The following is a 23,217-nucleotide window of genomic DNA, read 5'->3' as shown; positions in this document are numbered from 1 at the left end:
CTGGTCCTCTTCTGCCCCCAGGGAACTTCTACAAAATCAAGCTTTTGTTTGGTGTGGCAGGGGTTCTGTGTGGTTTGTGTGTAGGAAAACAGATATTTCTGATCATATGTTGGCACATGCTTGTTGAGATTAGTTAGTCAGTGATACTGCCAAACTGTTCCTCATTTATTTGTTTTAAAAATGCACTTTCCCTTTATCTATCTGTCTCGCTCTCTCTCTTTTTAATTGTACGTAGTTTAATACCCCCTTCCCATGCTCCCTGTTCTCCAGTTGATCTGTCAATCCACCCATGACAACACTCAATACTCAGCTGGTCTAGGTATAAGGGCATTGGGCTGGCACTCAGGAGACCTAAGATCAGTTCCCATATTAGCCATTGGTTTCCTGTGTGCACTTGGGCAAGTCACTTAATCCAGTGGTTCTCAAAATACCCCACAGGTGTGATGATAAAATCCATTAATGGTGTGAGGTGCTCAGATCCTATATTGATGAAGGCCACATAGAGACTATTAATCTCTTTCTAGACCCCCCCAATGCCCCTTTGTGAGCGTCCACTCTCTCCTCTTCATGTGCCTGGGAAAAGAGGTGTCTCTTACAGCTACCCTGAACACTAACAGCAGCCTTGGGATCTGCCAGGCTGAGAGGGGAAATGAATTCCAGACTTGAGGAACTTCCACTGAGACTGCCCTGACTGCAGTCCCCTCCCATGTTAAACTAGGGGGAGCAGCTTGCGTGACCTGTAATATGGTAGGTGTCATACAGGGTTAGCACACACGGTATGATATGAAAGCTCTCTTCTGTTGGATTGAAGGCATTCTAGTGAATATTTCCTCCATACATCAGCTTGAACAGGGTGCTGGAACTAGGGATGCTGGGAGTGCAGCAGCACCCCCGGCTTGAAGTAGTTTCCATCAGAGACAGGGTTTACAGTTTGGTTCAATGGCTTTCAGCACCCCCACTGTACAAATTGTTCCAACGCCACTGAGCTTGAAAGCTACCAGCAGAAACCTTTGCATACAAGCAGCTGTCTTGCTCTGCTAGACACTCCACCCACACCTGAGCTATGCAAAACTCCTTGTCATCCCAAATGAGGCCTGGTCCCCAGTGAGTCTTATATACATTGGCAACTCCCACATTTCTCTCCCAACTAGCCAAGTGCACGGACTGCCCCCTGTGATTTCAGATGATTGAGGTTTTCCTATATTTTAGAATTTCCTTTTTAGTTCATAAAAATAGCTGCAAGTGCTGACGATAAAAAGTCCTTGCTTGCACTGCAGGGTATTGACAATATTTATGTTGTTTCCATACCAACGTGTTTAGAAAGTACAGAGTATCTTTCAAAGACTTATCAAATTAGCAACTCCTTACCAGATGGTGATCAAGTTACATGATCACACTGAGTGCATAGGGCCTGATTCTCCTCTCACTCTGGTGTAAGGCTGAAGTAATGTCACTGAGATCAGTGGAATGAGAAGAGAATTGAGCCCATAGTTGCAGTTAAAAACTCATGGACCCCTAGCAGTAGGTCCTCACTGCAGAGTTAACTTGGGCTCTTGTCTGGGTGTTGCGTCTAATGTCACTCCTATCCGCATACCAAACCCTCTGACCCAACTGTGGTGGGGCTTTAAACCCAGGCTAGCTGGCCTGGCTGGTGGTATTATCTAGAGCCCCAATGCTATGTTTGTTTGTATATTACCTCAGACTTTGCAGTGAGGAACGTTAGCTAAATTACTCGAGTAATGATAGTCCTCGAATGTCCTTCGGGAGAGAATTGAGGGAACACAGACAATTTCTCCCACAATTCAGCAGGGAAGAACTATAGAGTGGCTCATTTTACTGCAGGACAAAGAACCAAGGGATATGCCCCCAGAAGTCCTAGCGACACACACGGGTGAGCACAGCACCAATGAGGATACTAACTTGGGTAGGCATTTGCAGTTTGGCTGCTGATACCCTGCCGATCACCCAAGTTAACTCTGCAGTGAAGACATACCCTGGGAGTTGTCTACAAAGGTTGGTCTAGTCACATTCTTAAAGCAATGCAGTTTAGTTTGCATAAGAGACCAAGTTCTGTCCTCAGTCACAGCCATGCAATAGAGCCATGAAGGAGTTCAAAACGTTTGCCTGTGCGTAACTGAGAGCAGAATTTGGCAGAAGGAATAGGAGACACCAATAGATGCTAATTATGTTGATTAATTGCTTCACACAAGCATCTTCACCTTTCTTCCACACAACCGCTTGCACAAGGGCCACCTCCTCACGCAATCCTGCCCCTCTTCAAACCCTTCCTCGGGACCCGCTTCTAACATAATAGCTATAAGAATAATCAGAAGATAATGGACTTGATCCAAAGCTCACTGAAGTCAGTGGGAGTCTTTCCACTTACTTCATTGGGTTTGGGATCAGGTCCAGTGGCTACTTAGAGGGCCAGCAGGAATAGCTGATCTCTATTTATATTTAAAAAATGATCTGAAACCCACAAGTTGTGGTCACAGCTGGCCTGTCTCAATGTGTTGCTTTTACTTTCCCCACCCTCCCCACTTCCCTCTTATTATGTGTTAACTTAACTTGTGCCTTGTATTAAATTAGAGTGTAGGCTCTTCAAGGCAGGGTCTATGTCCTATTCTGTACATGTACAGCACCTTGCACGATGGGGTGCTGATCCTGTGTAGGGCTTCTTGGTCCTACCACAGTACAAATGAATAATAACATTAATTCTTGCATCCCAGTAGGAGAAGAAATGGTGCACAGGATGTGTCAAAAGTCAAGGGTAAAACGAGATTAAAAAGTATCATCTGTGATGATAAAGAGCTTAAAGATGCATGTGTTTAACCTGTAGGTGACGGCATATGCTTGGGAGGAAGGCGTTAGAATGATCAGAAAATGCAGTTAATTTATAGCAGAGATGATCCATGGAAGAGAGCAGTAATAAGCATGTATTTGTCAAGAGGGAGTTTCTAAATTGGGTGGGGCTGTCAGGCTTGGCTAGACTTAAATAGTTATTTCCAGACTTGTGGGAAACTTTAGGCCAGACTGTAAAATGTAGTATGTACACTGGCAGGGCCCTGGCCCCACAAGGGCTTGATTAACTTGCAGTTTATTCACACACACTGTATGCTTCGGAGGATTCACTGGGTGAATGCTTTTGCCTTTCTCCTCTGGGAATTTAAATCCAAATCCTGATTTAGGCCAGAAGTGGAAATTAACTTGGTTGTCTCTGCTTTAGTCATTAGAGAATGTCTATAAACATCACAGAATTAGCACCATGTTCATGTCATGAAATTAGTTATGCTGGCACGAAGGCTAAAGACATATCACTGACTTGAAAGGGAAAAACACTTCAGAAGAGTGTTTTAGGCTTGGAAATTGAATGGAAGAAAACGAAGATATTCCAAGTGAAGGTTACACTTAAACCCCAGACATCTGAAATGCAGAGTAAAAGTAGCCAGATAATTCCAACCATGTCCCCACCACAATCTGAATCATCCTCCTAACACAGGGGTGGGTCTAGTAACATTGTAAGCTCTCTGGACAGGGGCCATTGCCCTGGTTCTGGTCTCTTTACATTGTTCCTGTGATGTACAGGGGACAAAAGTGGCCAGAATTTCCCACTGGGGAATATTCCTGGAGCCAGGAGGTCCCTGGGTGGCTCTGGGGTAATAGAATGGCTCTGTACCACAATCCTTAACAGCCCCTAGAGCCAGAGGCATGTGAGGAAGTGATTAGTTTGAAGGGACATGGGGATGGCGGGAGGGTTCATGCATAGAGAGCCAAGCTGCGGGCTATTGCAGCCTGGGTGTAAAATAGAACGGCCACTGTTATCTTGTGTGCCATTTCTAAATTCAGTGCAGCGAGTGCTGGAGGCATTCATGGGGTAAGCGAGAGCATAGACAGACACAGTGAGTGACTTCCTGACAAGTTTGCCCTGGGTAGCTCTTCCAGTGCCTGCCAGCAATCAGAAAAGCAGTATAAAATGGTGGAGATACATAATTCAAGGGAAACAGAAATGCACCCCTGAAAGAAGTTACTGAACAAGACTGAGATGAAATGCTTGGGCTAATGCTGTGATTCAGCATAAGTATTTTGACTTTGTGTGGTGTCCATTTTATTGCCCATGAAGAGAACAAGGTGACGGTGGGTAGACGTAGCTGAGAACAAGGATAAGGAATTGGTTAAAGGGGAGACTACAGCAGGTCATACTGAAAGGTGAACTGTCAGGCTGGAGGGAGGTTACCAGTGGAGTTTCTCAGGGATCGGTTTTGGGACCAATCTTATTCAATCTTTTTATTACTGACGTTGGCACAAAAAGTGGGAGTGTGCTAATAAAGTGTGCCGACGATACAAAGCTGGGAGGTATTGCCCATTTAGAGAAGGACTGGGATATCATACAGGAGGATCTGGATGACCTTGTAAACTGGAGTAATAGTAATAGGATGAAATTTAATAGTGAGAAGTGTAAGGTCATGCATTTAGGGATTAATAACAAGAAGCTTAGTTATAAGCTGGGGAAGCATCAATTAGAAGTAACGGAGGAGGAGAAGGACCTTGGAGTATTGGTTGACCAGAGGATGTCTATGAGCTGCCAATGTGATATGGCCGTGAAAAAAGCTAATGCGGTCTTGGGATACATCAGGCGAGGTATTTCCAGTAGAGATAAGGAGGTGTTAGTACCATTATACAAGGCACTGGTGAGACCTTACCTGGAATACTGTGTGCAGTTCTGGTTTCCCAAGTTTAAGAAGGATGAATTCAAACTGGAACAGGTACAGAGAAGAGCTACTAGGATGATCCGAGGAATGGAAAACCTGTCTTATGAAGGGAGACTCAAGGAGCTTGGCTTGTTTAGCCTAACCAAAAGAAGGTTGAGGGGAGAAATGATTATCCTTCTGATATATTTATAGAAAGCAAATACCAGAGAGGAAGAGGAATTATTTAAGCTCCGTACCAATGTGGACACAAGAACAAATGGATATAAACTGGCCATCAGGAAGTTTAGACTTGAAATTAGATGAAGGTTTCTAACCATCAGAGGAGTGACGTTCTGGAACAGCCTTCCAAGGGAAGCAGTTGGGGCAAAAGACCTATCTGGCTTCAAGATTAAACGAGATAAGTTTACGGAGGAGATGGTATGATGGGATAACATGATTTTGGCAATTTAATTGATCTTTAACTATTCATGGTAAATAGGCCCAATGGCCTGTGATGGGATGTTACATGGGGTGGGATCTGAGTGACTACAGAAAATTCTTTCTTGGGTATCTGGCTGGTGAATCTTGCCCACATGCTCAGGGTTCAGCTGATCGCCATATTTGGGGTCGGGGAGGAATTTTCCTCCAGGGCAGATTGGAAGAGACTGGGGGAGCGAGAAAGTGGAAGAGCTGTAGGGTTAAGAACACAGGCGAACTCTCCCCTGCTGGGCTCAGGAGCCTTCAAGGCCAAGGAAACAGGTAAAGCTCCTGCACAAGCTGTAAAGTTGATAGGAATGCACTTTGTAAATAAGTCACTGCATGTGTCACCTGAAGATCTCGGAATGATTTATTTGTCTGGAAAGAGGCAGGAGTGGAGCATGCCCCTGCCACGTGAACTGAGGACTAAGTCTAGTTAAGTGAATGCTGTTTCACAGGTGTAAGTCCAGAAGAAATCAGATCAGAATCTGGGTCTTTGCATGTTACTAGTGACCAGTTGTTTAGCCTCACTAATCCACAGCAGTAAACAATGTGAAAACCAGCTTCAGAAGGCACTTCTTCCTGCTCAAGACAATATGCAGGAGGCCAAACGAGAAGGGAAAAACAGACTGTCAAATGTACAAAAATAATCAGTTATTTATACTCCTGTTAGCACTTTATTGCAACTGACAGAAGAAAATCTTTCCCATCTTCAGGAAAGTGCATTTCCTCTGTTGCAGGCTTGAAGCAGATTTGTGATGACAGAATCCTCTAACACTGTGACAACAGTGTAAACAGTGCTATTTCAGCCATAAGAAGAGTATTGTTGGGTAAGGAACCTCCGGATCGGAGCTCACTTGCCAACGAGGATGGAGGGAAAAGTAAGTAGGTCTTTTATTAATTTAACTGTATCCTGTTTCAGATGTCTCTGGAAAATGTCAACTATAAAACCCTGATATTAAAATATGTTGAAATATATAGGCTTATATTTATGCACTCTTCAAGCACAATGTATACTTGGGTAACATGATCCTCTCTTTCAATAGCTTTCATTGCTTACGCAGTTACAGAATTAGTGTGAATATCTCTCTCAGCAGCATTTTAAAAAGAGCAATACAGGCAAGTAAAATCCAATGATTTCTGAGTATTGAGTGTCTCAGTGGTAGGCTGGGAGATCAAACCCAGCTCACATTAATTTGGACCAGTCTACACTGCAATGTAAGCCCAGGGTTTGTAGAAAATGAGTTAGCAGATCCCGGGTTCGCTAGCCTAGGGCTTGAGCATCTACACTCATTTGTAACCCTAGGTTAGGAATTATTGAATCCTGGGTCCCATCCTGGACCTCCAATGTCTACAATGCATTATGTGGGCTGAGTCCAACCGCCCATATCCCAGACTTCCTAGTGCCTTCCCAAAATGTGGCTGCTCTGCCGGGCCGGCTCTAGGTTTTTTGCCACCCCAAGCAAAAAAAATTTTGGCTGCCCCCCCGCCCCTTTTTTTGGCTTTTACACATGTACCTGCCTGTACCTGAATCGGGGTCCTGCCAAAGGAATTAACAGTATTGGAATTCACCCCAGCTTCCAGCGGCAGCCACACCCTCTGCACGTCCCCCTGAGCTGTGGCATTAGCCAGCAGGTCCCTCTCGCCGCCTGCAGCTACAGCCCCCACCTGCATGCCTGAGGGCGCCAACTAGCCAGCTCGCCCCGAGTTCCCCCACGTTAACTAGCGGCACTGCTGGCCCCACCCACCATGATAGATTTGCACCACCTTCTTTTCCCTTGCAGTCCCACCCCGCTCTGATCCTTCAGAGGCATGAGCGTGCAGGGCTCCCCCCACCAGCCACGGGTGACACTGCAGCCCCCAGCCCGGGGAACGATCCCAGGAGTAACTTGGCTGTCGTCTCCCTTCTCTCTCCCACCCTGCTCGCCTGCTGCACATGCGCTCCCCATGCAGAGAGAGACCACAGGGAAGCCTCGCCATTGCTCAGGAAGGCGGCGGGGGCAGAAAGCAATCCCTGCCCATCACAGGCTCCCTGCCGAGAGCTGTCCCCTCCCCCACTAGTGCTGCGCGCCCTTGTAGCTTTCCTCCGCCCTCCTGCTTCACCCCTTGCACAGCCGCTCCCCTCTCCTCTCAGCTGCGGTGTTTCCCCCCTCCCCCAGCCTCACTCCGTCACCCCCACACATGTGCATTCCCCCACGCGACCCCCTCCACACCGAGCCTTGATTGCTCACCCTCTTCCTACAAAGAGGGGCGCCCTGTGGCTTGGCTCACCGCCAGCTAAGCGCCGTCTCCTCTACCTTGACTGTGACTTTGCCACTTGACAGTGAATCTGGACCCAAAGCGGCCTTAGCTGGTCAAAATCTCTCTCCTGATCTCGACAGAGCGACCCCCGCGGTGGGCTTTTCTGGGGGAGAAGGATGGCTGGAATGCCACCCCTGGAAATGTGCCACCCCAGCACATGCTTGCTTTGCTGGTGCCTAGAGCCGGTCCTGCTGCTCTGTTCTTTAGTTCATGGTGCAATGTGGGAAAACTTGATTGTCCACCAAACATGACTGTCCAGAGGACAAAGAAAGTCAGCTTGTGAGATTGTGGAATACTTCTGGTGGACTCCCAGAGCACGAGTCCAGTGGGGCTGTGTCCACACTGCAAAGCAATAGGGATTGAACTCTGAATCCTGCTTTGACTCAGACTCTGTGGGGTCCAGGCTGGGTCCAAGCACTGGGTTAGTGCAATTTGTGTGTTGATAGAAGGGGGATTAGGCTTGAAGCTGTATTTACCCCTTAGGGGTCCCAGAGCCTGGGCTCCAGCTCAAGCATGCCTGGACATCTACACTGCAATTGTATAGCCCTGCAGCCGGAGCCCCATGAGCCTGAGTCAGCTGACCTGGGCCAGTGGGAATTGTGCCATTGACTCCAGCGGAGCTACAATCTGTGTTACACATCTTGTTGGCCATGGTCCCAATTCTTGACATCATGAATCTGTCACCACAAGTGACACTTCTGTTGGCAGTCTCAGTGGAGAGGTCAAGAATTGGGTGGGCTTGACCGATAAACTACTCTTTGACCCTTAGAGAGAGTTCTTCCAGGTCAGGTCTGAGGAACGTTGCTGAAGTGGTGTGGGAAAGCTTACGCTTTTGTTGTCTCTGGAGCACAGTGTCACAGTTGCAGGACTAGCTGCACCTCTGTCCCCTTTGTGGTCTCTCTGAGCATGCTGCTCAGGTAACAGGCCTTGTGCCTTTTCCTCTGCTTGGGTCGAATTCCACAATTCTCCCACTTTTAGACTTCTGAGCTACAGCACACTGTACATCTACCTTTCTTACCCAGCTGTATTCACGCACCCATAGTTCTTCCCTTTGGGAGTCTGTGACCAGTGATATATGGTGCCTTTCTTACCCAGCTGTATTCACGCACCCATAGTTCTTCCCTTTGGGAGTCTGTGACCAGTGATATATGGTGCCTTTCTTACCCAGCTGTATTCACGCACCCATAGTTCTTCCCTTTGGGAGTCTGTGACCAGTGATATATGGTGATCAGACAGCCTTCTTAAACCAAAGCATCATTTATTTGAACAGGAGGACCAAAGCATTTAGAGAGAGAGGATTTTAAAACAACCAACCATCTACAAGCATGCCTATCTTACCTAAAGTGTTGTTATGCCCCGATGGTAACCTATGCAGGCCTACCTTCTCCAGACACCCAAAGGGTGTCTTTGATATAATCTGGCTTCCCTCTCACCCCAAAAAACAATTCCCTGAGCAGCCCCCTTCCTCTTGAGAGGGAGTCCCTTTTTAAACTGCTACAGTTCTTTTGATCTTCCGGCTCCCAGGCCTTGGCCCTGCTGTCAAAACCAGTCCTCTTAACACCCCTTCAGTGTTTGCTGAAAAGTGACTTTTCCTGAACCATTCTTCTTCCCTTTCTTCTTGTTTGTGCCCCCCATTAAACTAAAAATAAATTCATACAGCAGACATCCCAATAACCAAGTCAACATACAACATTCATAAATTATTACAGAGGAGCTCCAATTCCATCACACATAGATGTTTATGGATAAACAGGGGACTTCGGTCTTCCTGGTGATTATCACGGCACCTCCTGTGACCACAAAAAGGATCTGTTTTGCAGCAACTGAAATTACTATTCAAAGTTGCAAAGTAGTAAGGGCTGTGAATCTAAGGGCAGAGTGTACTGTTAGATTTGTGACTGTGGACCTATGCTCACTTCTGATTTCTTTTAACACTGCATTTGACAGAGTGCTTTTCATGGTTCATGTTCAGTCTAGCAAAGCACACTCGCTGTGGGGCCCAGTCTCAATGTGTGAAACCATGGACACGAAAGGGGGTGGGAAATGAAGATAATTCATGAATGTCTGATTCTTATAACAGCCTTGACAAATGTTCGTCCTTCACAATGGCAACGCCGTCCATAGAGAGGTGTCACAGGAGCTGGCTGAGAACACCACACACTGCATAGCAGCAAACACGCTGCCTTTTATTTCATGCTCACCAAGGCTATAAACACACTCATTCCTTTGGCTCTTGCCATATTCTGAGCCATCTGAATTGAGACACTCTAATACATGCATTGATGTGAATTTGGACACAGATGAGCAAATGTATTTATTATTAACACTGTCTGTGCCACATACAATCAGATATTTAACTGGGTCATGAACAACAGTGGAGGTCAGAATTCGGCTCTAGGACTAAGAATTCCAGTATGACAGGGTGTCAGTGTTCTTCTATATATTCCCCTGCTCACAGGTATTGGTCCTGCTGGGAGATGGTCAGTGACTACAATTGACTCACTGGGTTGCATGTATGGCTTGTTAAACTCTATCCTGAAGGTGGATTTGGAGAGGGAGCGGGAGGCCAGGTCTGGACTGTGAACAGTCCTTGCTGAAGATGTGTGCTGTTACTACAAGAAGAAGTCAGCTTGACTCCTCATGGTGCAAACATATACTTCCCCTGCATCTACTTTTACTTCTGCTTCAGTTCTTAGTCACAGGCTTGGCATTGCCTTCCTGAATAAATCTTGATTAGCAGATGAAAGGAAATCTGAGACTTCTGTGTATAGCCTTCATCCTTCCACCTCTTGTGCAAACATCTTGAGGACAAGCAGTAAGCTAGGTGTTCTGAAGCACTAGAAAGAGGCAGGGTAAAGCTCACTTCACTTCTCCTGAAACTGTAACACTGATCTAGCATGTCATGAATCATTGTAATGCTTTTTATAGTATACATGTCCTCAGGAGCCAAGTTTAATCCCGTCAATCATTCTGCTCAGGGATTCTGAAAGGGAACACAACCACTGGAAAGATCTTTTCCCTACCAGTCTGTCCTTTCCATGACAGGTGAAGTGTCCCCACCAATTTGCATTACTTATCTGTCACAGAGGAAACTGTGGTTTTGACTGGGACACTTTATTATGCTCAGTATCCTTCAGTGTGCTTTGAAGATCCATGGCCAGATGACTGTGTGTCTTATGGCTGGATCTGGGGATTTGGCAACCAGATGTTTCAGCTTATAGTCACAGGTCACCTGGATATTCTTGCTGCTGCGTTGTTTAGATTTCCTGTGCAGCTCTTGCCATGTGTGAACAGTTCACATTCCTTAGCACATTGGTAAAGCAAAGCTGTAAGATTGCTGGTCTGCGCACTTCCATCTCTGGCATTGGGGATGTGTCTGTTTAGCATAGTGAGCAAGCCTTGCCTTCAGGAACAAATGTGTGACATGAGACTGTGACTATTCCAGAGTACAGTGTCACTAGGGTTTGGTCAAGAGTTCCAAAACAAACAAAGCCTACGAGTTCTCAGGGCTAAAAGAACACTGTGTCTCTGGGTGAACATTAGGTGAAAAGTCAAATTCCAGTCTTGCATTCTGGTATCAAGCTTCAAACAACATCTCAACCATCAGGACATGACAATTGTGGAATTAGGTCAAGATAAGTCTTAACAATTTCTCCCAGCTGGCACCAAGTTAGTTTCACCCCTGACAACTTCTCTGCAGGGACTTGTACAGTCTTCTGCCTGTGAGGATTTCATAGGAGCTCAGTCCTTACACTGCTACCATCCATTCATTTCACATAGCTGGCAAGCAGCCTAGCTTGCTTTTTCCATGCTATGTCTCAACCCCAATCAAGGTCACCAATCAGGAAAAGGTTCTTTCTTTTTCAGCCCTCTTAAAAAGTGCTCCCATGGGGGAAAAGGGGATTCCCTGTTAAAAGAGCAGGCAGACGCTTGCTGACCCTACGCTGCTCCTCAGCAGCCTCTGCGCTTTCTGGCGGAGTTTCCAAAGCTGGGGAATTGGCCAAACCGCCATGCCTCACTATGTGGCAGAAAGTGGACAGCTTACTGCACCAACAGCCAGCAAAGGGAGCTCTTGTTCAAGGGTCCTCTTCTTTCACTATGACCAGAAAGTATTGGGACTGGGTAAGTTAAACCATGTGCTCAGACGCTATGGCCATGAGGGTTGTGTAAGTTCATGATGGTGGTGAACGTAACCTAGCAGCTGTTTGTTCTTGTCCTCTGATATACCCCTGCAGTTCTCAAGGATGCTAATGGAGTTTGCAAGTGAGGCAGAACTTGGCTAGTCTGTGTTCAATAAACCAAATGTGGGAGCTTTAATATCAGTGTTTCACTTTTTGAAAAATTGTAGTTAAATTCTCATAGGATAATGCTGGTTGATAGATTAATGTTTTACGGATTTATTACTGGCGTGTACCCAGGTGAGTCTTTGTACCTATACACCCATGCTTTCTGATCTTTGATCTAAACTGTTGAACTGTTATGGCCAATTAAAAAGCTGTGCTTTGTCACTCATACTTTGTTACTTATATGTCAAAATTACCCAGTGAAATTAATATATTCAAAAAGTTGCTCACATTCTAGTAACTCTTCCGTGCTGGGAGCATTTAAAAGCATGAATTTACTGGTGTTAACATTAGAAATATTCCCCCCCCCTCTCTTTTTTTTTTTTTTTGGTTAACTTTGCAATGTGAGCCAGAGGTCTGTGTTTAGGGACTTGTGTTTATAACATCGCCATGACAACGTAGCACTTAATATTATTACAAGTAAGCTACAGACCATTCTCCTTTCAGATCCCCAGGCACATTTTGATTATGATCTGTAGTTGTGTGTGTGTGTGTGTGTGTGTGTGTGTGTGTGTGTGTGTGTGTGTGTGTGTGTGTAAAATAAATATCTATATAGATATAGGAAGAGCTGAATAGTAGAGTCCAGATCCACTGTGCAGATCTGAGTGGAAAATTTTGCCTTAAAGTTAACTACCAAGATTCTCAGGCCTTGGTTTATTACAAAAGAGTTGTGATTTAGTGGGACACAATCATGCCAACATTCATATACTTTTCTTTTGTTTCAATTTGTGCTAGTATCACTACATGGATTATTAATAAACCAATTTAAATCAAATTCACTATTCCTCTCATGGTTTACACTGTTACACCCTCAGTTTGGATAGTGAATCAATTTCACTTTTGTTTGGTCACTTTCATTTTCTGGCATTCAGGTATTACCAGCTGGCCTCAGTAACTGAGCTGCAAGAAAATGTGATTCCTTATATACACATTTTATTGATTGTTTTTTCTGTTTCTTTTTAAAGACGGGTTAAATGAAACAACTGACTAGATACTGAAGTAGGGGTAAGATATCTAATGCACGTTTAGGTGCAAAGAGTTATCTAGGTTGTAATTTGGGCTCACTGCAATTGCACCTGCAATTGCTTAGAAGTGCAAAATTGGAAGCATTTAAAAATAATTAGCCCTAAAAAATCCCATGATTTTAATATAACAAAGATGATGTAGAAAGTTTTTGAAGAACACACCATTCACTAACAAATTGCTCCTTCTCCTAATCCTCTTCCCCCTCCCCTCCTATAACAGCAAGGACAGCAGGCTCCCCATACTGAAGGGATGTCTCCGCTGTTGCTTGCTTTGCCCTCCTGGGAAGACCCTTTTGTATGCTTCTTCCTCCCCGTGCTCCACCCTAGGGAAGGGAATCTAATCTCACATACGCTGTACCTCCCCCATAGCCTCTCTCCAGGGGTTGTTGGATGAAGGGCAAACTATGGAGAGATTTCTCTACCTTTTAGCTAAGTAGTACATCTGAATCCATTTGCAGCACCCTATGCTATGACTTCACATCTTGGGCCAAATACACCCCAACACAGTGGGTTATGACTTCAGTGGTGTGGCCATAGTTAGCATCAAGGGTGAAGCTAGCCTCTTATCTCTACACATGGAATGTGCCGGATGCGTTGAGCATCAGCGTAAATTACATCCATTAGCATTACATTTCTTCTGCCAGTAATAACTCCAAGGATTCCAACTAATGAGTGAGTCATGACATTTCTCTCTAAAAATCTTGTGAGTTATTCCTGATCCAGATGAGTACTCTCCTACAGTTCAGTGATCTATACATATAATTTACAGCCCGTTTCTCCAAAGCAAGCTGATCTGTACTCACCTTTAAAGTGTTCAGACAGGCAACTCAAGTGACTTTAAGTGGGAAAAGACAGGATGTGGCTATGGATATTTAAATGGGGATTAAGGGCACCTCTTATGGACATTTTGCAAAGGGAAATTGAATCCATACGCAGATGTATGTGGGTGGGCTCTTAGGAAGCTTGCTATGGTGTGCTGGAACTAATTGTAGGGGACAAGCAGCTCAGTACTTGCCCATGGACTGGTTACAATTTATTCCTATCAAATAAAATATTAGTGGTCTCACCACAAATAAAACAGAGTTTCAGAAGAGACTTTCTTCCCCATGGACTTTAATAGTGGAAGATCAGGCACCAGCAGCTTGATTGTGGGAAGTGCTGAGGGTCCTAAACAGGAGCCAGGATGCTCAGCCCCTCCAAGAGTTGCTTGGCAAAGTGTGTGCCCAGCTCTCCAGTATAAAGTCTTGGGGCTCTCTTCTTAGGAAAACCTGCTCATTTCCAAAAGGAAGGAAAGAAAACAGCCTGTGAAGAAGTTTAAATATCAGCTATAAAGCCTGAAATTAAATTTAAACCACAGTTCCACTGTATATTGGAGAGCAAGTTTCTTTGAAGCGTTTGGTGTATCCATTGTTAATTTAGGTAGAAGGGAGGTTGGGAGGGCTCATTTTGCCAAATTATACCCATTCAAAATCATGGTCAGGTCTCATGAAATCCACACCTGGTTGCAGAATTGGGCTCCCAAAACTGCGCTTTCATTTTAGAAAAGCAAATTTTCTACCCATATGGCGACAAAGAACCTTGATAATGAAAACCGAATGTAACTGATGCAGTGTCGTCTTCCTAAGTCTGCAGACAGCTTGAAACAATAGCTCGGTTATTTGAATTTGCCACATTCATCTCAGTGGATTAACTCTGAAACCTAAAGATGACAGTTTTAATGTCAGTATTAACTATTTCAGTGATGATCCTTTGAGCAGAAACATCCCACTAATGTGCTTATTTCAAACTGCCTCCCCAGGTACCCAAATCTCACCCCCCCGTTTCTAAATCCCCAGCTGCCAAAACCTCTGGCTTCTTCCCCAGGAGACGTTGGGTGCTACTGTTGTGTGTTCTCACTACAGAAATCATTGACATGTCAGAAACAGACAGCATAAAAACCTGAAACTAATCTAAAATTAACACAGGCTACTGTATGGATTGTATTCATTTTCATATTTAATCTAGCAGGGACTGTCTACTACTGTTCATAGAGTGCTTAACACAAAGGGGCCTTTTTTTCAGTTGGTCCCCTACAAATAAAAATGTAATACCAATTTGGGGCCTAAATATTCTAAAAGTGGCTGGAAATTTTGGGTGCTCAGCTTGAGACACTTTAAAGGCTCCTGGTTTTTAGACATTGACTTGCAGAGGGTAAATGCTTAGTAAACCCCTTTTAAGGTGCCTCAACTTGGACACCCAAAAATGGAGGCACTTAAAATCACTAGTCGCTTGAACATATAAGCCTGCATTTAAAGGGGATCAAGCTGTTGTGGGATCTCCAGTCTGCCCCCCTGAGAACTGCAGTGTTGAGCAATCCTGCTGAGGCAAATCAGCCGGCTTGGCAGGGAGAGCACAGGAGGGGCCTTCAGCATGGTTTCACCAGCTAGTACAGAATTCAAAACCATGGCGGTTTCAGTTGGCTCTGGCAGCAACCTGAGTTCTGAGCTGTTGTATATCTGTTTTTTCTATTTTATTCCTCTGGTAGCCCTGGAAGCAGGGGGAAGAATGACTTTCAAACAAGAATCTTTATTGTTTGCATAGCACGGACTCCCACTTAGCTAGAAAAACATGTTCTTTATTATTTCCCTTGGAAAACGATAGTTCAGATTAAAAAGAAAAATGTTTAGCAAAAGTCTGAAAGAAAGCACCACTGAATTCTCCTAGCCCTAGGCCTAGCCCTGGAGATATATTCTTAATTAAATGTCTATCAAATACAAAAGGCCTGTATAAGAAGGTATCATCGGGATGCCATTCAGCCATCAGTTCAGGGGCCAGGGAAAGCCCCCAGCACTGATGGGATGGTCCTATCAGGCAGGGGGTTTGAGCAGCAGCAGAACAAGGATAAGAGGATCAGAGTGGGGTTCTGGGCAGCTGTGTGTAGCCCTGTGCAGAGGAGCAGTTGGAGGTGAAGGGTATAGTCCTCGCATCTGCCGTTACTGTGCCAGCATATTATGGATCTGTGTGGTGATTCTTCCAGCTGAGGAAAATAGCAGGCGAGAGTGGTGGCCCTGGAGCTGGGCTGGTTCCTGCTTGTGGATTGGAGTGGATTCTCCCACCCGCCCTCACCATTCCCTATACAAAGCCAGTTTGCTGAGCTCTGTATGCGGTGGCCGTGCTGGTGAATTTCATTATAGCAGAATATGTGGAACTACCTTTGAAACGTGGTGATCTGTCACTTTAACCAGGGGCTTTTCACACAACCATGCTAGAGCTCAGGGGCCTGTGTGCTTCCACAGAAGGAGATGGCAGGGAGTGGTGTTCTTAGCAGATGAGTAAACTTGGAAATATCTCTCCAGCTGTATTTACTGGTGACTTTTCAGAGACTTTCTGCTCTGGGAAACAAAAAGGCATCTTAATTGACAGATTTGCTTCCTGAGCATATTCAGAACTGGGGACAAAACCAAGTGCCTACTGCTTTCTACTCCTGTTAGCACAGCAGAACCCACATAGCTAAACATGAGCGGGATTCGGTTCCTTCTTGTGTGTCAATAAAATACCTTAACAGGCTCCAATACTTATATATCCATGCAAATCTCCTGAAGACACATGGGGTTGCACAAGTGTCTTTTGTTAGCAGAACCTTTAGTACTGGTCATGTACAAGAAGGAAAGCCCCCAACTTGACTACTCAGCTCCCAGGTTGGCAGATGTGGGGTGGGGAGAATTTTCCTTGTAAACTCCGAATATCTGATGTGGAAATCACTGGGGACAGTAAACCTGGAACTCCACAATGCCATTTAATAGTTGATTTGCAGAGCTGTATGGCATTCTTTCTCCACACGCACTGTTCTGATTTAGGACCTTGAATGTTCCTGACCGCTTTAAAATGTGATAGTTTTCATCTCATCCCATATTGGAAAGATGGCCTAGAGGGAGTGTCTGGCTCATCTGAACCACTTGGGGGTAGCTGCATAGATTGAGATCCATTAGCCCAATGCATTCTCGCTATGCAACCTAGAGGGAGTGTCTGGCTCATCTGAACCACTTGGGGGTAGCTGCATAGATTGAGATCCATTAGCCCAATGCATTCTCGCTATGCAAAAGCAGTAGAATTTTTCAAGAAGGAAGCTTGTAGAGCAATTGCTGAACATCTTGGGTGGTGGGACAACGTGCTAGATGGTGTGTGGATAGGCTGGTACAACATAATTGCACATTTGATGTGGTCCAGTGAGTAGGACTAGACTGGAGGTTAGGAGACCTGAGTTCTATTCCTAGCTGTGCTAGCGATCTAGTGTTTGACCTTGGCTGAGTCACTTCATCTCACAGGGTCTCTGTTTCCTCTCCTGCCCTTTGTCTGTCTTGTCTATTTAGAGTGTGACACAGACTTTCTGGGACACAGACTTTCTCCCACTGGTTTGTACTTGCCTGGCACAATGCGGTCCTGATCTCTGTAGGGGTCTGCGGACACTACTGTCATACAAACACCTGGGGCTTTGCTTTCATATTGAGCAGCACGTTTTCCACATTCATAATGGGAGGGTGGTGTGCGGCATCATTTTTAGGTAATCTTCCCACTGGCATTGGAATGTGCAAGGTCAGCATCAGTACCTAGAGGACAAGTCCGGCTTAGTCAGACAGGGTGTGTGCACTTGTAAATGGCAATGATTTAAATGTGCATTGAATTTAAATTTAATAAGATTCCTGATTAATTAAATATCAACTGATTATTAAAAACAGCTTTATTGAAGATTAACCTCCCGGAAAGAGATAAGCATCAGCACTTACTAGACAACAGCTGTTCTTGATTAGGGCTGTGAGAACTTGTGAAAATCACCCTTCCTTTGCATGCAGATTCTCTTCCCAAAGAAAACTATCCTCTTAGCTCTGCTGTTTTTTTCTGCTTAACCTGGAACTCTTGTGCTGGCAACTGGGGGGCCTGTGGAAAGGCTGTGTGTGTCTGGCACAATTGCACCTCATCAGTACATATGTTCCTGATCACCTAATGGCATTCATTTAAATCAGCTGTCTGTTAAATCTGACAGTAAGAAAGGATTTGGGTACCATTAATGTAAGGTGTTGCCACATAAGGTGTTGCCAAAACTGCTCTCCCTGACTGCATACAGAGCTAGTTAGCTTATTTAGTGCACATTGGGTTAAATCCTGCCTTTAAGCTCTGTCCTGAGCTGAGGAAGAAGACCCCTTGTGCACCCAAGGGTTGTGGAAGAAGTCATGACAGAAAGTCATTAGCTGCAGGAGTCCCAGGGTGAACACAGTACGTAGGGGGTCTTGATGCTTCCTAAGGGTACCAAGCGTTGTGAGGCACCTCCCAAATACCTGCCCTTGTGTGAAGAAGCTGTGTCTATGCCTGCCAGATGTCAGCGTCCCAATTCCACTGGCCACAGGCAACACAAGCCCTCCCCCTGGGCCTACGCAACCTGCCTCTTTGCAGGTTAGCAATAGGCACACCCAAGCCCTCTGAGAATCTCCCTGGAGTGTCCAGACCCTGGTCCAGTAGTTGCTTACAGTAGCCACAGATTTGCTGCTTCCAAAGAAGCCATACGCCCCAGCTTGCCAGTTCTATCACCAATCACTGCTCCACTTAGCACACAGCACTGAGATATGCTTGCAGTGAAAACAAGTAAAAGTTTATTTTAACAAAGTATAGATATTCAAGTAGTAACAAGTAGAAGTATTGGGAAATCATAACACACATTCTAGAACCTAGACACACTTAACTAGACATTTTCCTTCTTAGAGAGCAATGCTCACCCAAAGTCCTTGGCTGTAATCTTCTGTTCATGGGCTGGGAGTCAGGAGTACTATGTGTTGTTCCTAGCTCTGCCACTAACCTGCTGTTTAACCTTGGCTGAGTCACTTTATCTCACCAGACATCCCCCTCCCACCCTTCATCTGTCTTATGTATTTAAACTGTAATTTCTTTGGGGCTGGGACTCTCTCTCACCGTGTTTGTACGTGCCTGGCATAATGGGGTCCTGGTCTCTCATAGTGTCAGTTTGCCTCTTCAGTGAAAGAACCCAAGTGTCTGTCTGTCTATCCCCAGGTATATAAAAATAAGTCCATCGTCTTTATATATCAACAGGATACATCCATCCCCCCACAACCAGTGATGGTTGTTTTCCCCTGTATACTCCTTTCTTGTAGATTTTGCAATTTCTTAATCAGCATCTGGTTTAGTATGCAAACAGGCACATGGTGTGAGGCAACAATGACCAGACAGGGAGATAAGCATCTGTTATCCCCTACCTGAAAGGAACCTGTCTGAGGCATGTCTCCTGCTGGTTACCTGCCTTCAGAACATAATTCTTCATATAGACACACAACTCCTTAAATATTATCTGTACACACATTTTGCAATGATTGACAACCAGTGAGCTACCAGCTCTCGGTAGAGACCCCATATGCCACCCTTTACTGAATTATTATGCTTATATCCAACCCAGGGGATCCCTGTAAAACCCTGTGCATTCCCTATGCCCTTTGCCAGTTGGCATCAAGAGGTTTCTGGATCATGCTACACCTGCAGAAAAGGGGAAGCTCATATTTCCCTGCCAGCAAAGCCATGGCCCTGCTCTATCCACATGCTCCCTCTAGACCCGCTAATGCCCTCAACAGTACTAATGGGACAACTTGTGCCCCCCGCCCCCATCCTACTAGCAAAACTCTGGTTGCCTCCTGTGTGAGTGGGCTGAGTGTCTCTTTATGCCCTTTGTACCCAATGTGCACGCAGTGCCCCATAACAAGCCAGTCATAGTTCGGGTCTCTGCTACTAACAGATCAAATTGTGGGGTCTTCACTCACACCAGTAAGCAGTTACTCACATGAGTGGTTTCACTGAAGTCAGTGGGACTACTCATGTGAGTAACTGCTCAGAAATGCAAGGAACGAGCCCAAGGCCAACCCTTCTAGTTGTGGAATGCAAAGATAATTGAGCTTTGTAGAGTCCAAGGGCCAATCCTGCATTCTTTTGAGCACCCAAGTCCCCCATCCACAGGGAATTCAAGTTCAGGCCCCCATCAGCTGTATAATCAGAGAACCAATGTAATCCAGTGCAAGACAAAAATATCCACAGCTGGCTCAGATAAATCACTTTGTACCATAATTGTTCTCCTGCAGATTGCACATGATGCATTGCTTACCCATCTACACACAGTTTTTGGTGAACAGTGCTCATAGGGCAAAACTGAAATGGGGTATTACCAAAGAGTTGTCAAAACAGCTCCGAAGTTGAGCTACATGTATATGGATTAGTTCTGTCTCCAGCCTGCTTAAATTATAGCCTGCATACCTGCAATTTTTGGTTAATGGTTCTAATGTATTTTTGTGCACAGGCATTAGAGCACCAAGGCTTCCGCTAGCACCGCATGCTGATGCTTTGTTCTCAGAGACTGATTTACCCTTCCAAAGCAGGCCTCTAAAAACAACCTGTGGCCTGTTATGCACAAGGCCTCTTGCGGCCTTTCTATGGCGCTGTCATACAGGGGTATGACATCAGCATGCGGGGGTGGAGTGGGGGAAACAAGCTACTTAGCCTGGAAGCTCCATAGAAAATAGTTGTGGTGAGGAATCAATGAGGTGTGTTCAACCGTGTTCAGCACTTCGTGATGCCCTGTATCAGGTTAGAATGAATTGCATTGTATTGGGCCAAATTTTGAAATACAGATGCCTAAAACTGTACACACAAAGCCATATTTGTGCTGGACAATTGTGCATTGGTGAAAACTTAGGCACAGAGTCACCCACTGAAGATTTTGCACAGGTGCCAAGTTCACACAACTTTCCCTGGCCAAACATGGGTAGCTGCATTTGGCACTGTGCTCCTGTTCCTAGCAGCTTTCTTTGGAAAACACAGACTTTTTTGTGAGGTTCCTTCCTATGGAAATCGCAGGAAACAATATGCTGTGAGGCACATCTGCTTGATCTCCTCCCGAATCTCATCAATTTCTCTCGGCAGGGATTTCTTCCTTTTCAAAGGTCTCCCGTCAGCACCATGTGAGATGTGGTATGGCACATCCCATTACGCAGTGCACTGTACGGTAATGCTGACTAAAGAGCATTTTTTGCCAGTCTCCTACTCATGCTTTCTATCATCCTGTAAAACTTAACACCCCTGTAGTATCTTAGCTAAAATATAAGGCAGATTTGTCTCCTTCCTGAGATGGAAAGGCCTCTGAGCTCCCATTCTTTCATCATGCAAATGTGTAGGGCAGAGGTGGGCAAACTATGGCCCACGGGCCACATAAGGCCCGCAGGACCGACCTGCCCGGCCCCAGAGCTCTTGGCCTGGGAGGCTAGCCCCCGGCCTCTCTCCCACTGTTCTCCCTCTTCTGCAGCCACACTGCCATGTGAGCAGTGGGGCTGTGAGCTCCTGCCACTCTGAGCAGCATGGTAAGGGGGTGGCGGTGGCATGCATGGGAGTGGGGGGATTGAGTAGAGGGTCCTGGGAGGCAGTCAGGGGACAGGGAGCAGGGGGCGGTTAGGAGAGGGAGGTCCCGGGGGGCAGTCAAGGGACAGGGAGCAGGGTGGGGTTGGATGGGGCAGAGGTTATGGGGTGGTCAGGGAACGGGGTGGGGGAAGAGGGGGTGTTGAATAGGGCATGGGAGTCCCGGGGGGCCTGTCAGGGGGTGGGGATGTGGATAGGTCAGGGGACAGGGAGCAGGGGGCTTGGATAGGGGGTGGGATCCCAGGGGGGCAGTTTGGGGTGGGGGTCCCAGAAGGGGGCAGTCAAGGGACAAGGATTGGGGGGGTTGGATGATTTGGGGGTTCTGAGGGGGATATTTGGGGGCGGGAAGTGGGAGGGGGTGAATAGGGGGTGGGTGGCAGGCTATTTTGGGGGCACAGCCTTCCCTACCCAGCCCTCCATACAGTTTCACACCCCGATGTGGCCCTCAGGCCAAAAAGTTTGCCCACCCCTGGTCTACGGCCAGATTCTAATCTCTGTTGTGTGTCTTGTATTGCAGCATGACTTTAAACAAAACACCCTCCTGTGTCCCGGAAGCATGGACAATCGCTGACTTTTATTAGCTACTCAGCAAACTGGCTCTAAATTAGGTTTAATTAAAACTGTTGTATTGAAGGGATCTGTTCAATTTGTAGTCACTTCTTGGTTGTGACTCATATAGTCTCAAGGAGAATCTAAGATGAAAATAAGAGTCACATAGGGCCAAATTCTATTTAAGTGAATAGTCCCACTGAAAGCTGGGTACTATGAGTAAAGAGAGAAGGATTTGGTCTATAAATCATAAATTCCAATGTCAGAAGGGATCCCTGAGATAATTTAGTCTAGTCTGACCTCCTGTATTACATGGGCCATGGAACTTCCCCCAAATGATTCTTAGAGCAGATCTTTTAGAAAAACATCCAATCTTGATTTTAAAATTATCAGTGATGGAGAATCCACCATGGCCATTGGTAAATTGTTCCAGTATCTAACTCTTGTTGTTAAAAATGTATGTCTTATTTCCAGTCTGAATTTGTCTAGCTCAACTTCCAGCCATTGAATCGTGTCATACCTTTTTTCTGCTAGACTGAAGAGCCAGTTATTAGATATTATAGACAGTAATCAATTCACCCCTTAAACTTAAAGAGAAGGTTGAGAACCCCGATTTAGTTTTTTTTGCTGGGACCCTCTGACAATTTCAGATGACCCCCTTACACCCCCATTCCATGCCACCCTTACATCTCCACTCTCCGGCTGCCCAGCTCTGAAGGCAGTGCAGAAGTAAGGGTGACAATACCACAACCCCCCTACAATAGGCTTGTGATCTCCTTTTGGATTGGGACCCCCAGTCTGAGAAATGCTGAGCTAAATAGATTGACTATCACTATAACACGTTTTCTAATCCTTTAATAATTCTTGGGACTCTCCTCTGAACCCTCTCCAATTTATCACCATCCTTCTTGAACTGTGGGAACCAGAACCAGATACAGTATTCCAGAAGCCTCCTTTCCACTGGCAAATACAGTGGTAAAATAACCTCTTTATTCCTATTTGAGATTCCCCTGTTCATGCATCCTAGGATTGCATAGCTCTTTTGGCCACAGCATCATGCTGGGAGCTCATGTTCAGATGATTATCTACCAAGACCCCCCCCAAATCTTTTTCAGAGTCACTGCTTCCCAGGATAGTTCCCCATCCTGTAAGTATGGCCTTTTCCCCCCAGATGTATATATTTACATTTAGCCATATTAAAACACATACTGTTTGCTTGCACCCAGTTTACCAAGAGATGCAGGTCACTCTGAATCAGTGACCTGTCCTCTTTGTGATTTACCACTCCATTTTTTGTGTCCTCTGTAAGCTTTAGAAGTATAAATTCATAAGTATACATGAATGATGTGCATCATTCTGCTCCAGCCAGAAAGCTGAGAGCTTGCTCTTTCCAGC

The 23,217-nt window shown here is 45.6% G+C and overlaps 1 protein-coding gene across 2 annotated transcripts in view; it reads left to right on the top strand.

Moving 5' to 3' along the window:
- Positions 1-5,658: 5,658 nt before the first annotated feature.
- Positions 5,659-23,217, top strand: part of LEKR1 (leucine, glutamate and lysine rich 1) — a 185,287-nt gene continuing 167,728 nt past the window's right edge. Inside the window, exons 1-2 of one of the 2 annotated variants that reach the window (XM_073359605.1) lie at positions 5,659-5,803; positions 5,906-6,046. The gene's annotated coding sequence lies outside the window, so the exon portion shown is untranslated. Of the gene's footprint in view, positions 6,047-23,217 lie in introns of both variants that reach the window. The other variant, XM_073359602.1, reaches the window with a different exon arrangement.

This window comes from Lepidochelys kempii, chromosome 9, assembly GCF_965140265.1.
Source record: "Lepidochelys kempii isolate rLepKem1 chromosome 9, rLepKem1.hap2, whole genome shotgun sequence".
Taxonomy (NCBI): Eukaryota; Metazoa; Chordata; order Testudines; family Cheloniidae; genus Lepidochelys; species Lepidochelys kempii.
The sequence above is the reverse complement of the archived record's forward strand: the minus strand, read 5'-3'. Positions and strand labels throughout refer to the sequence as shown.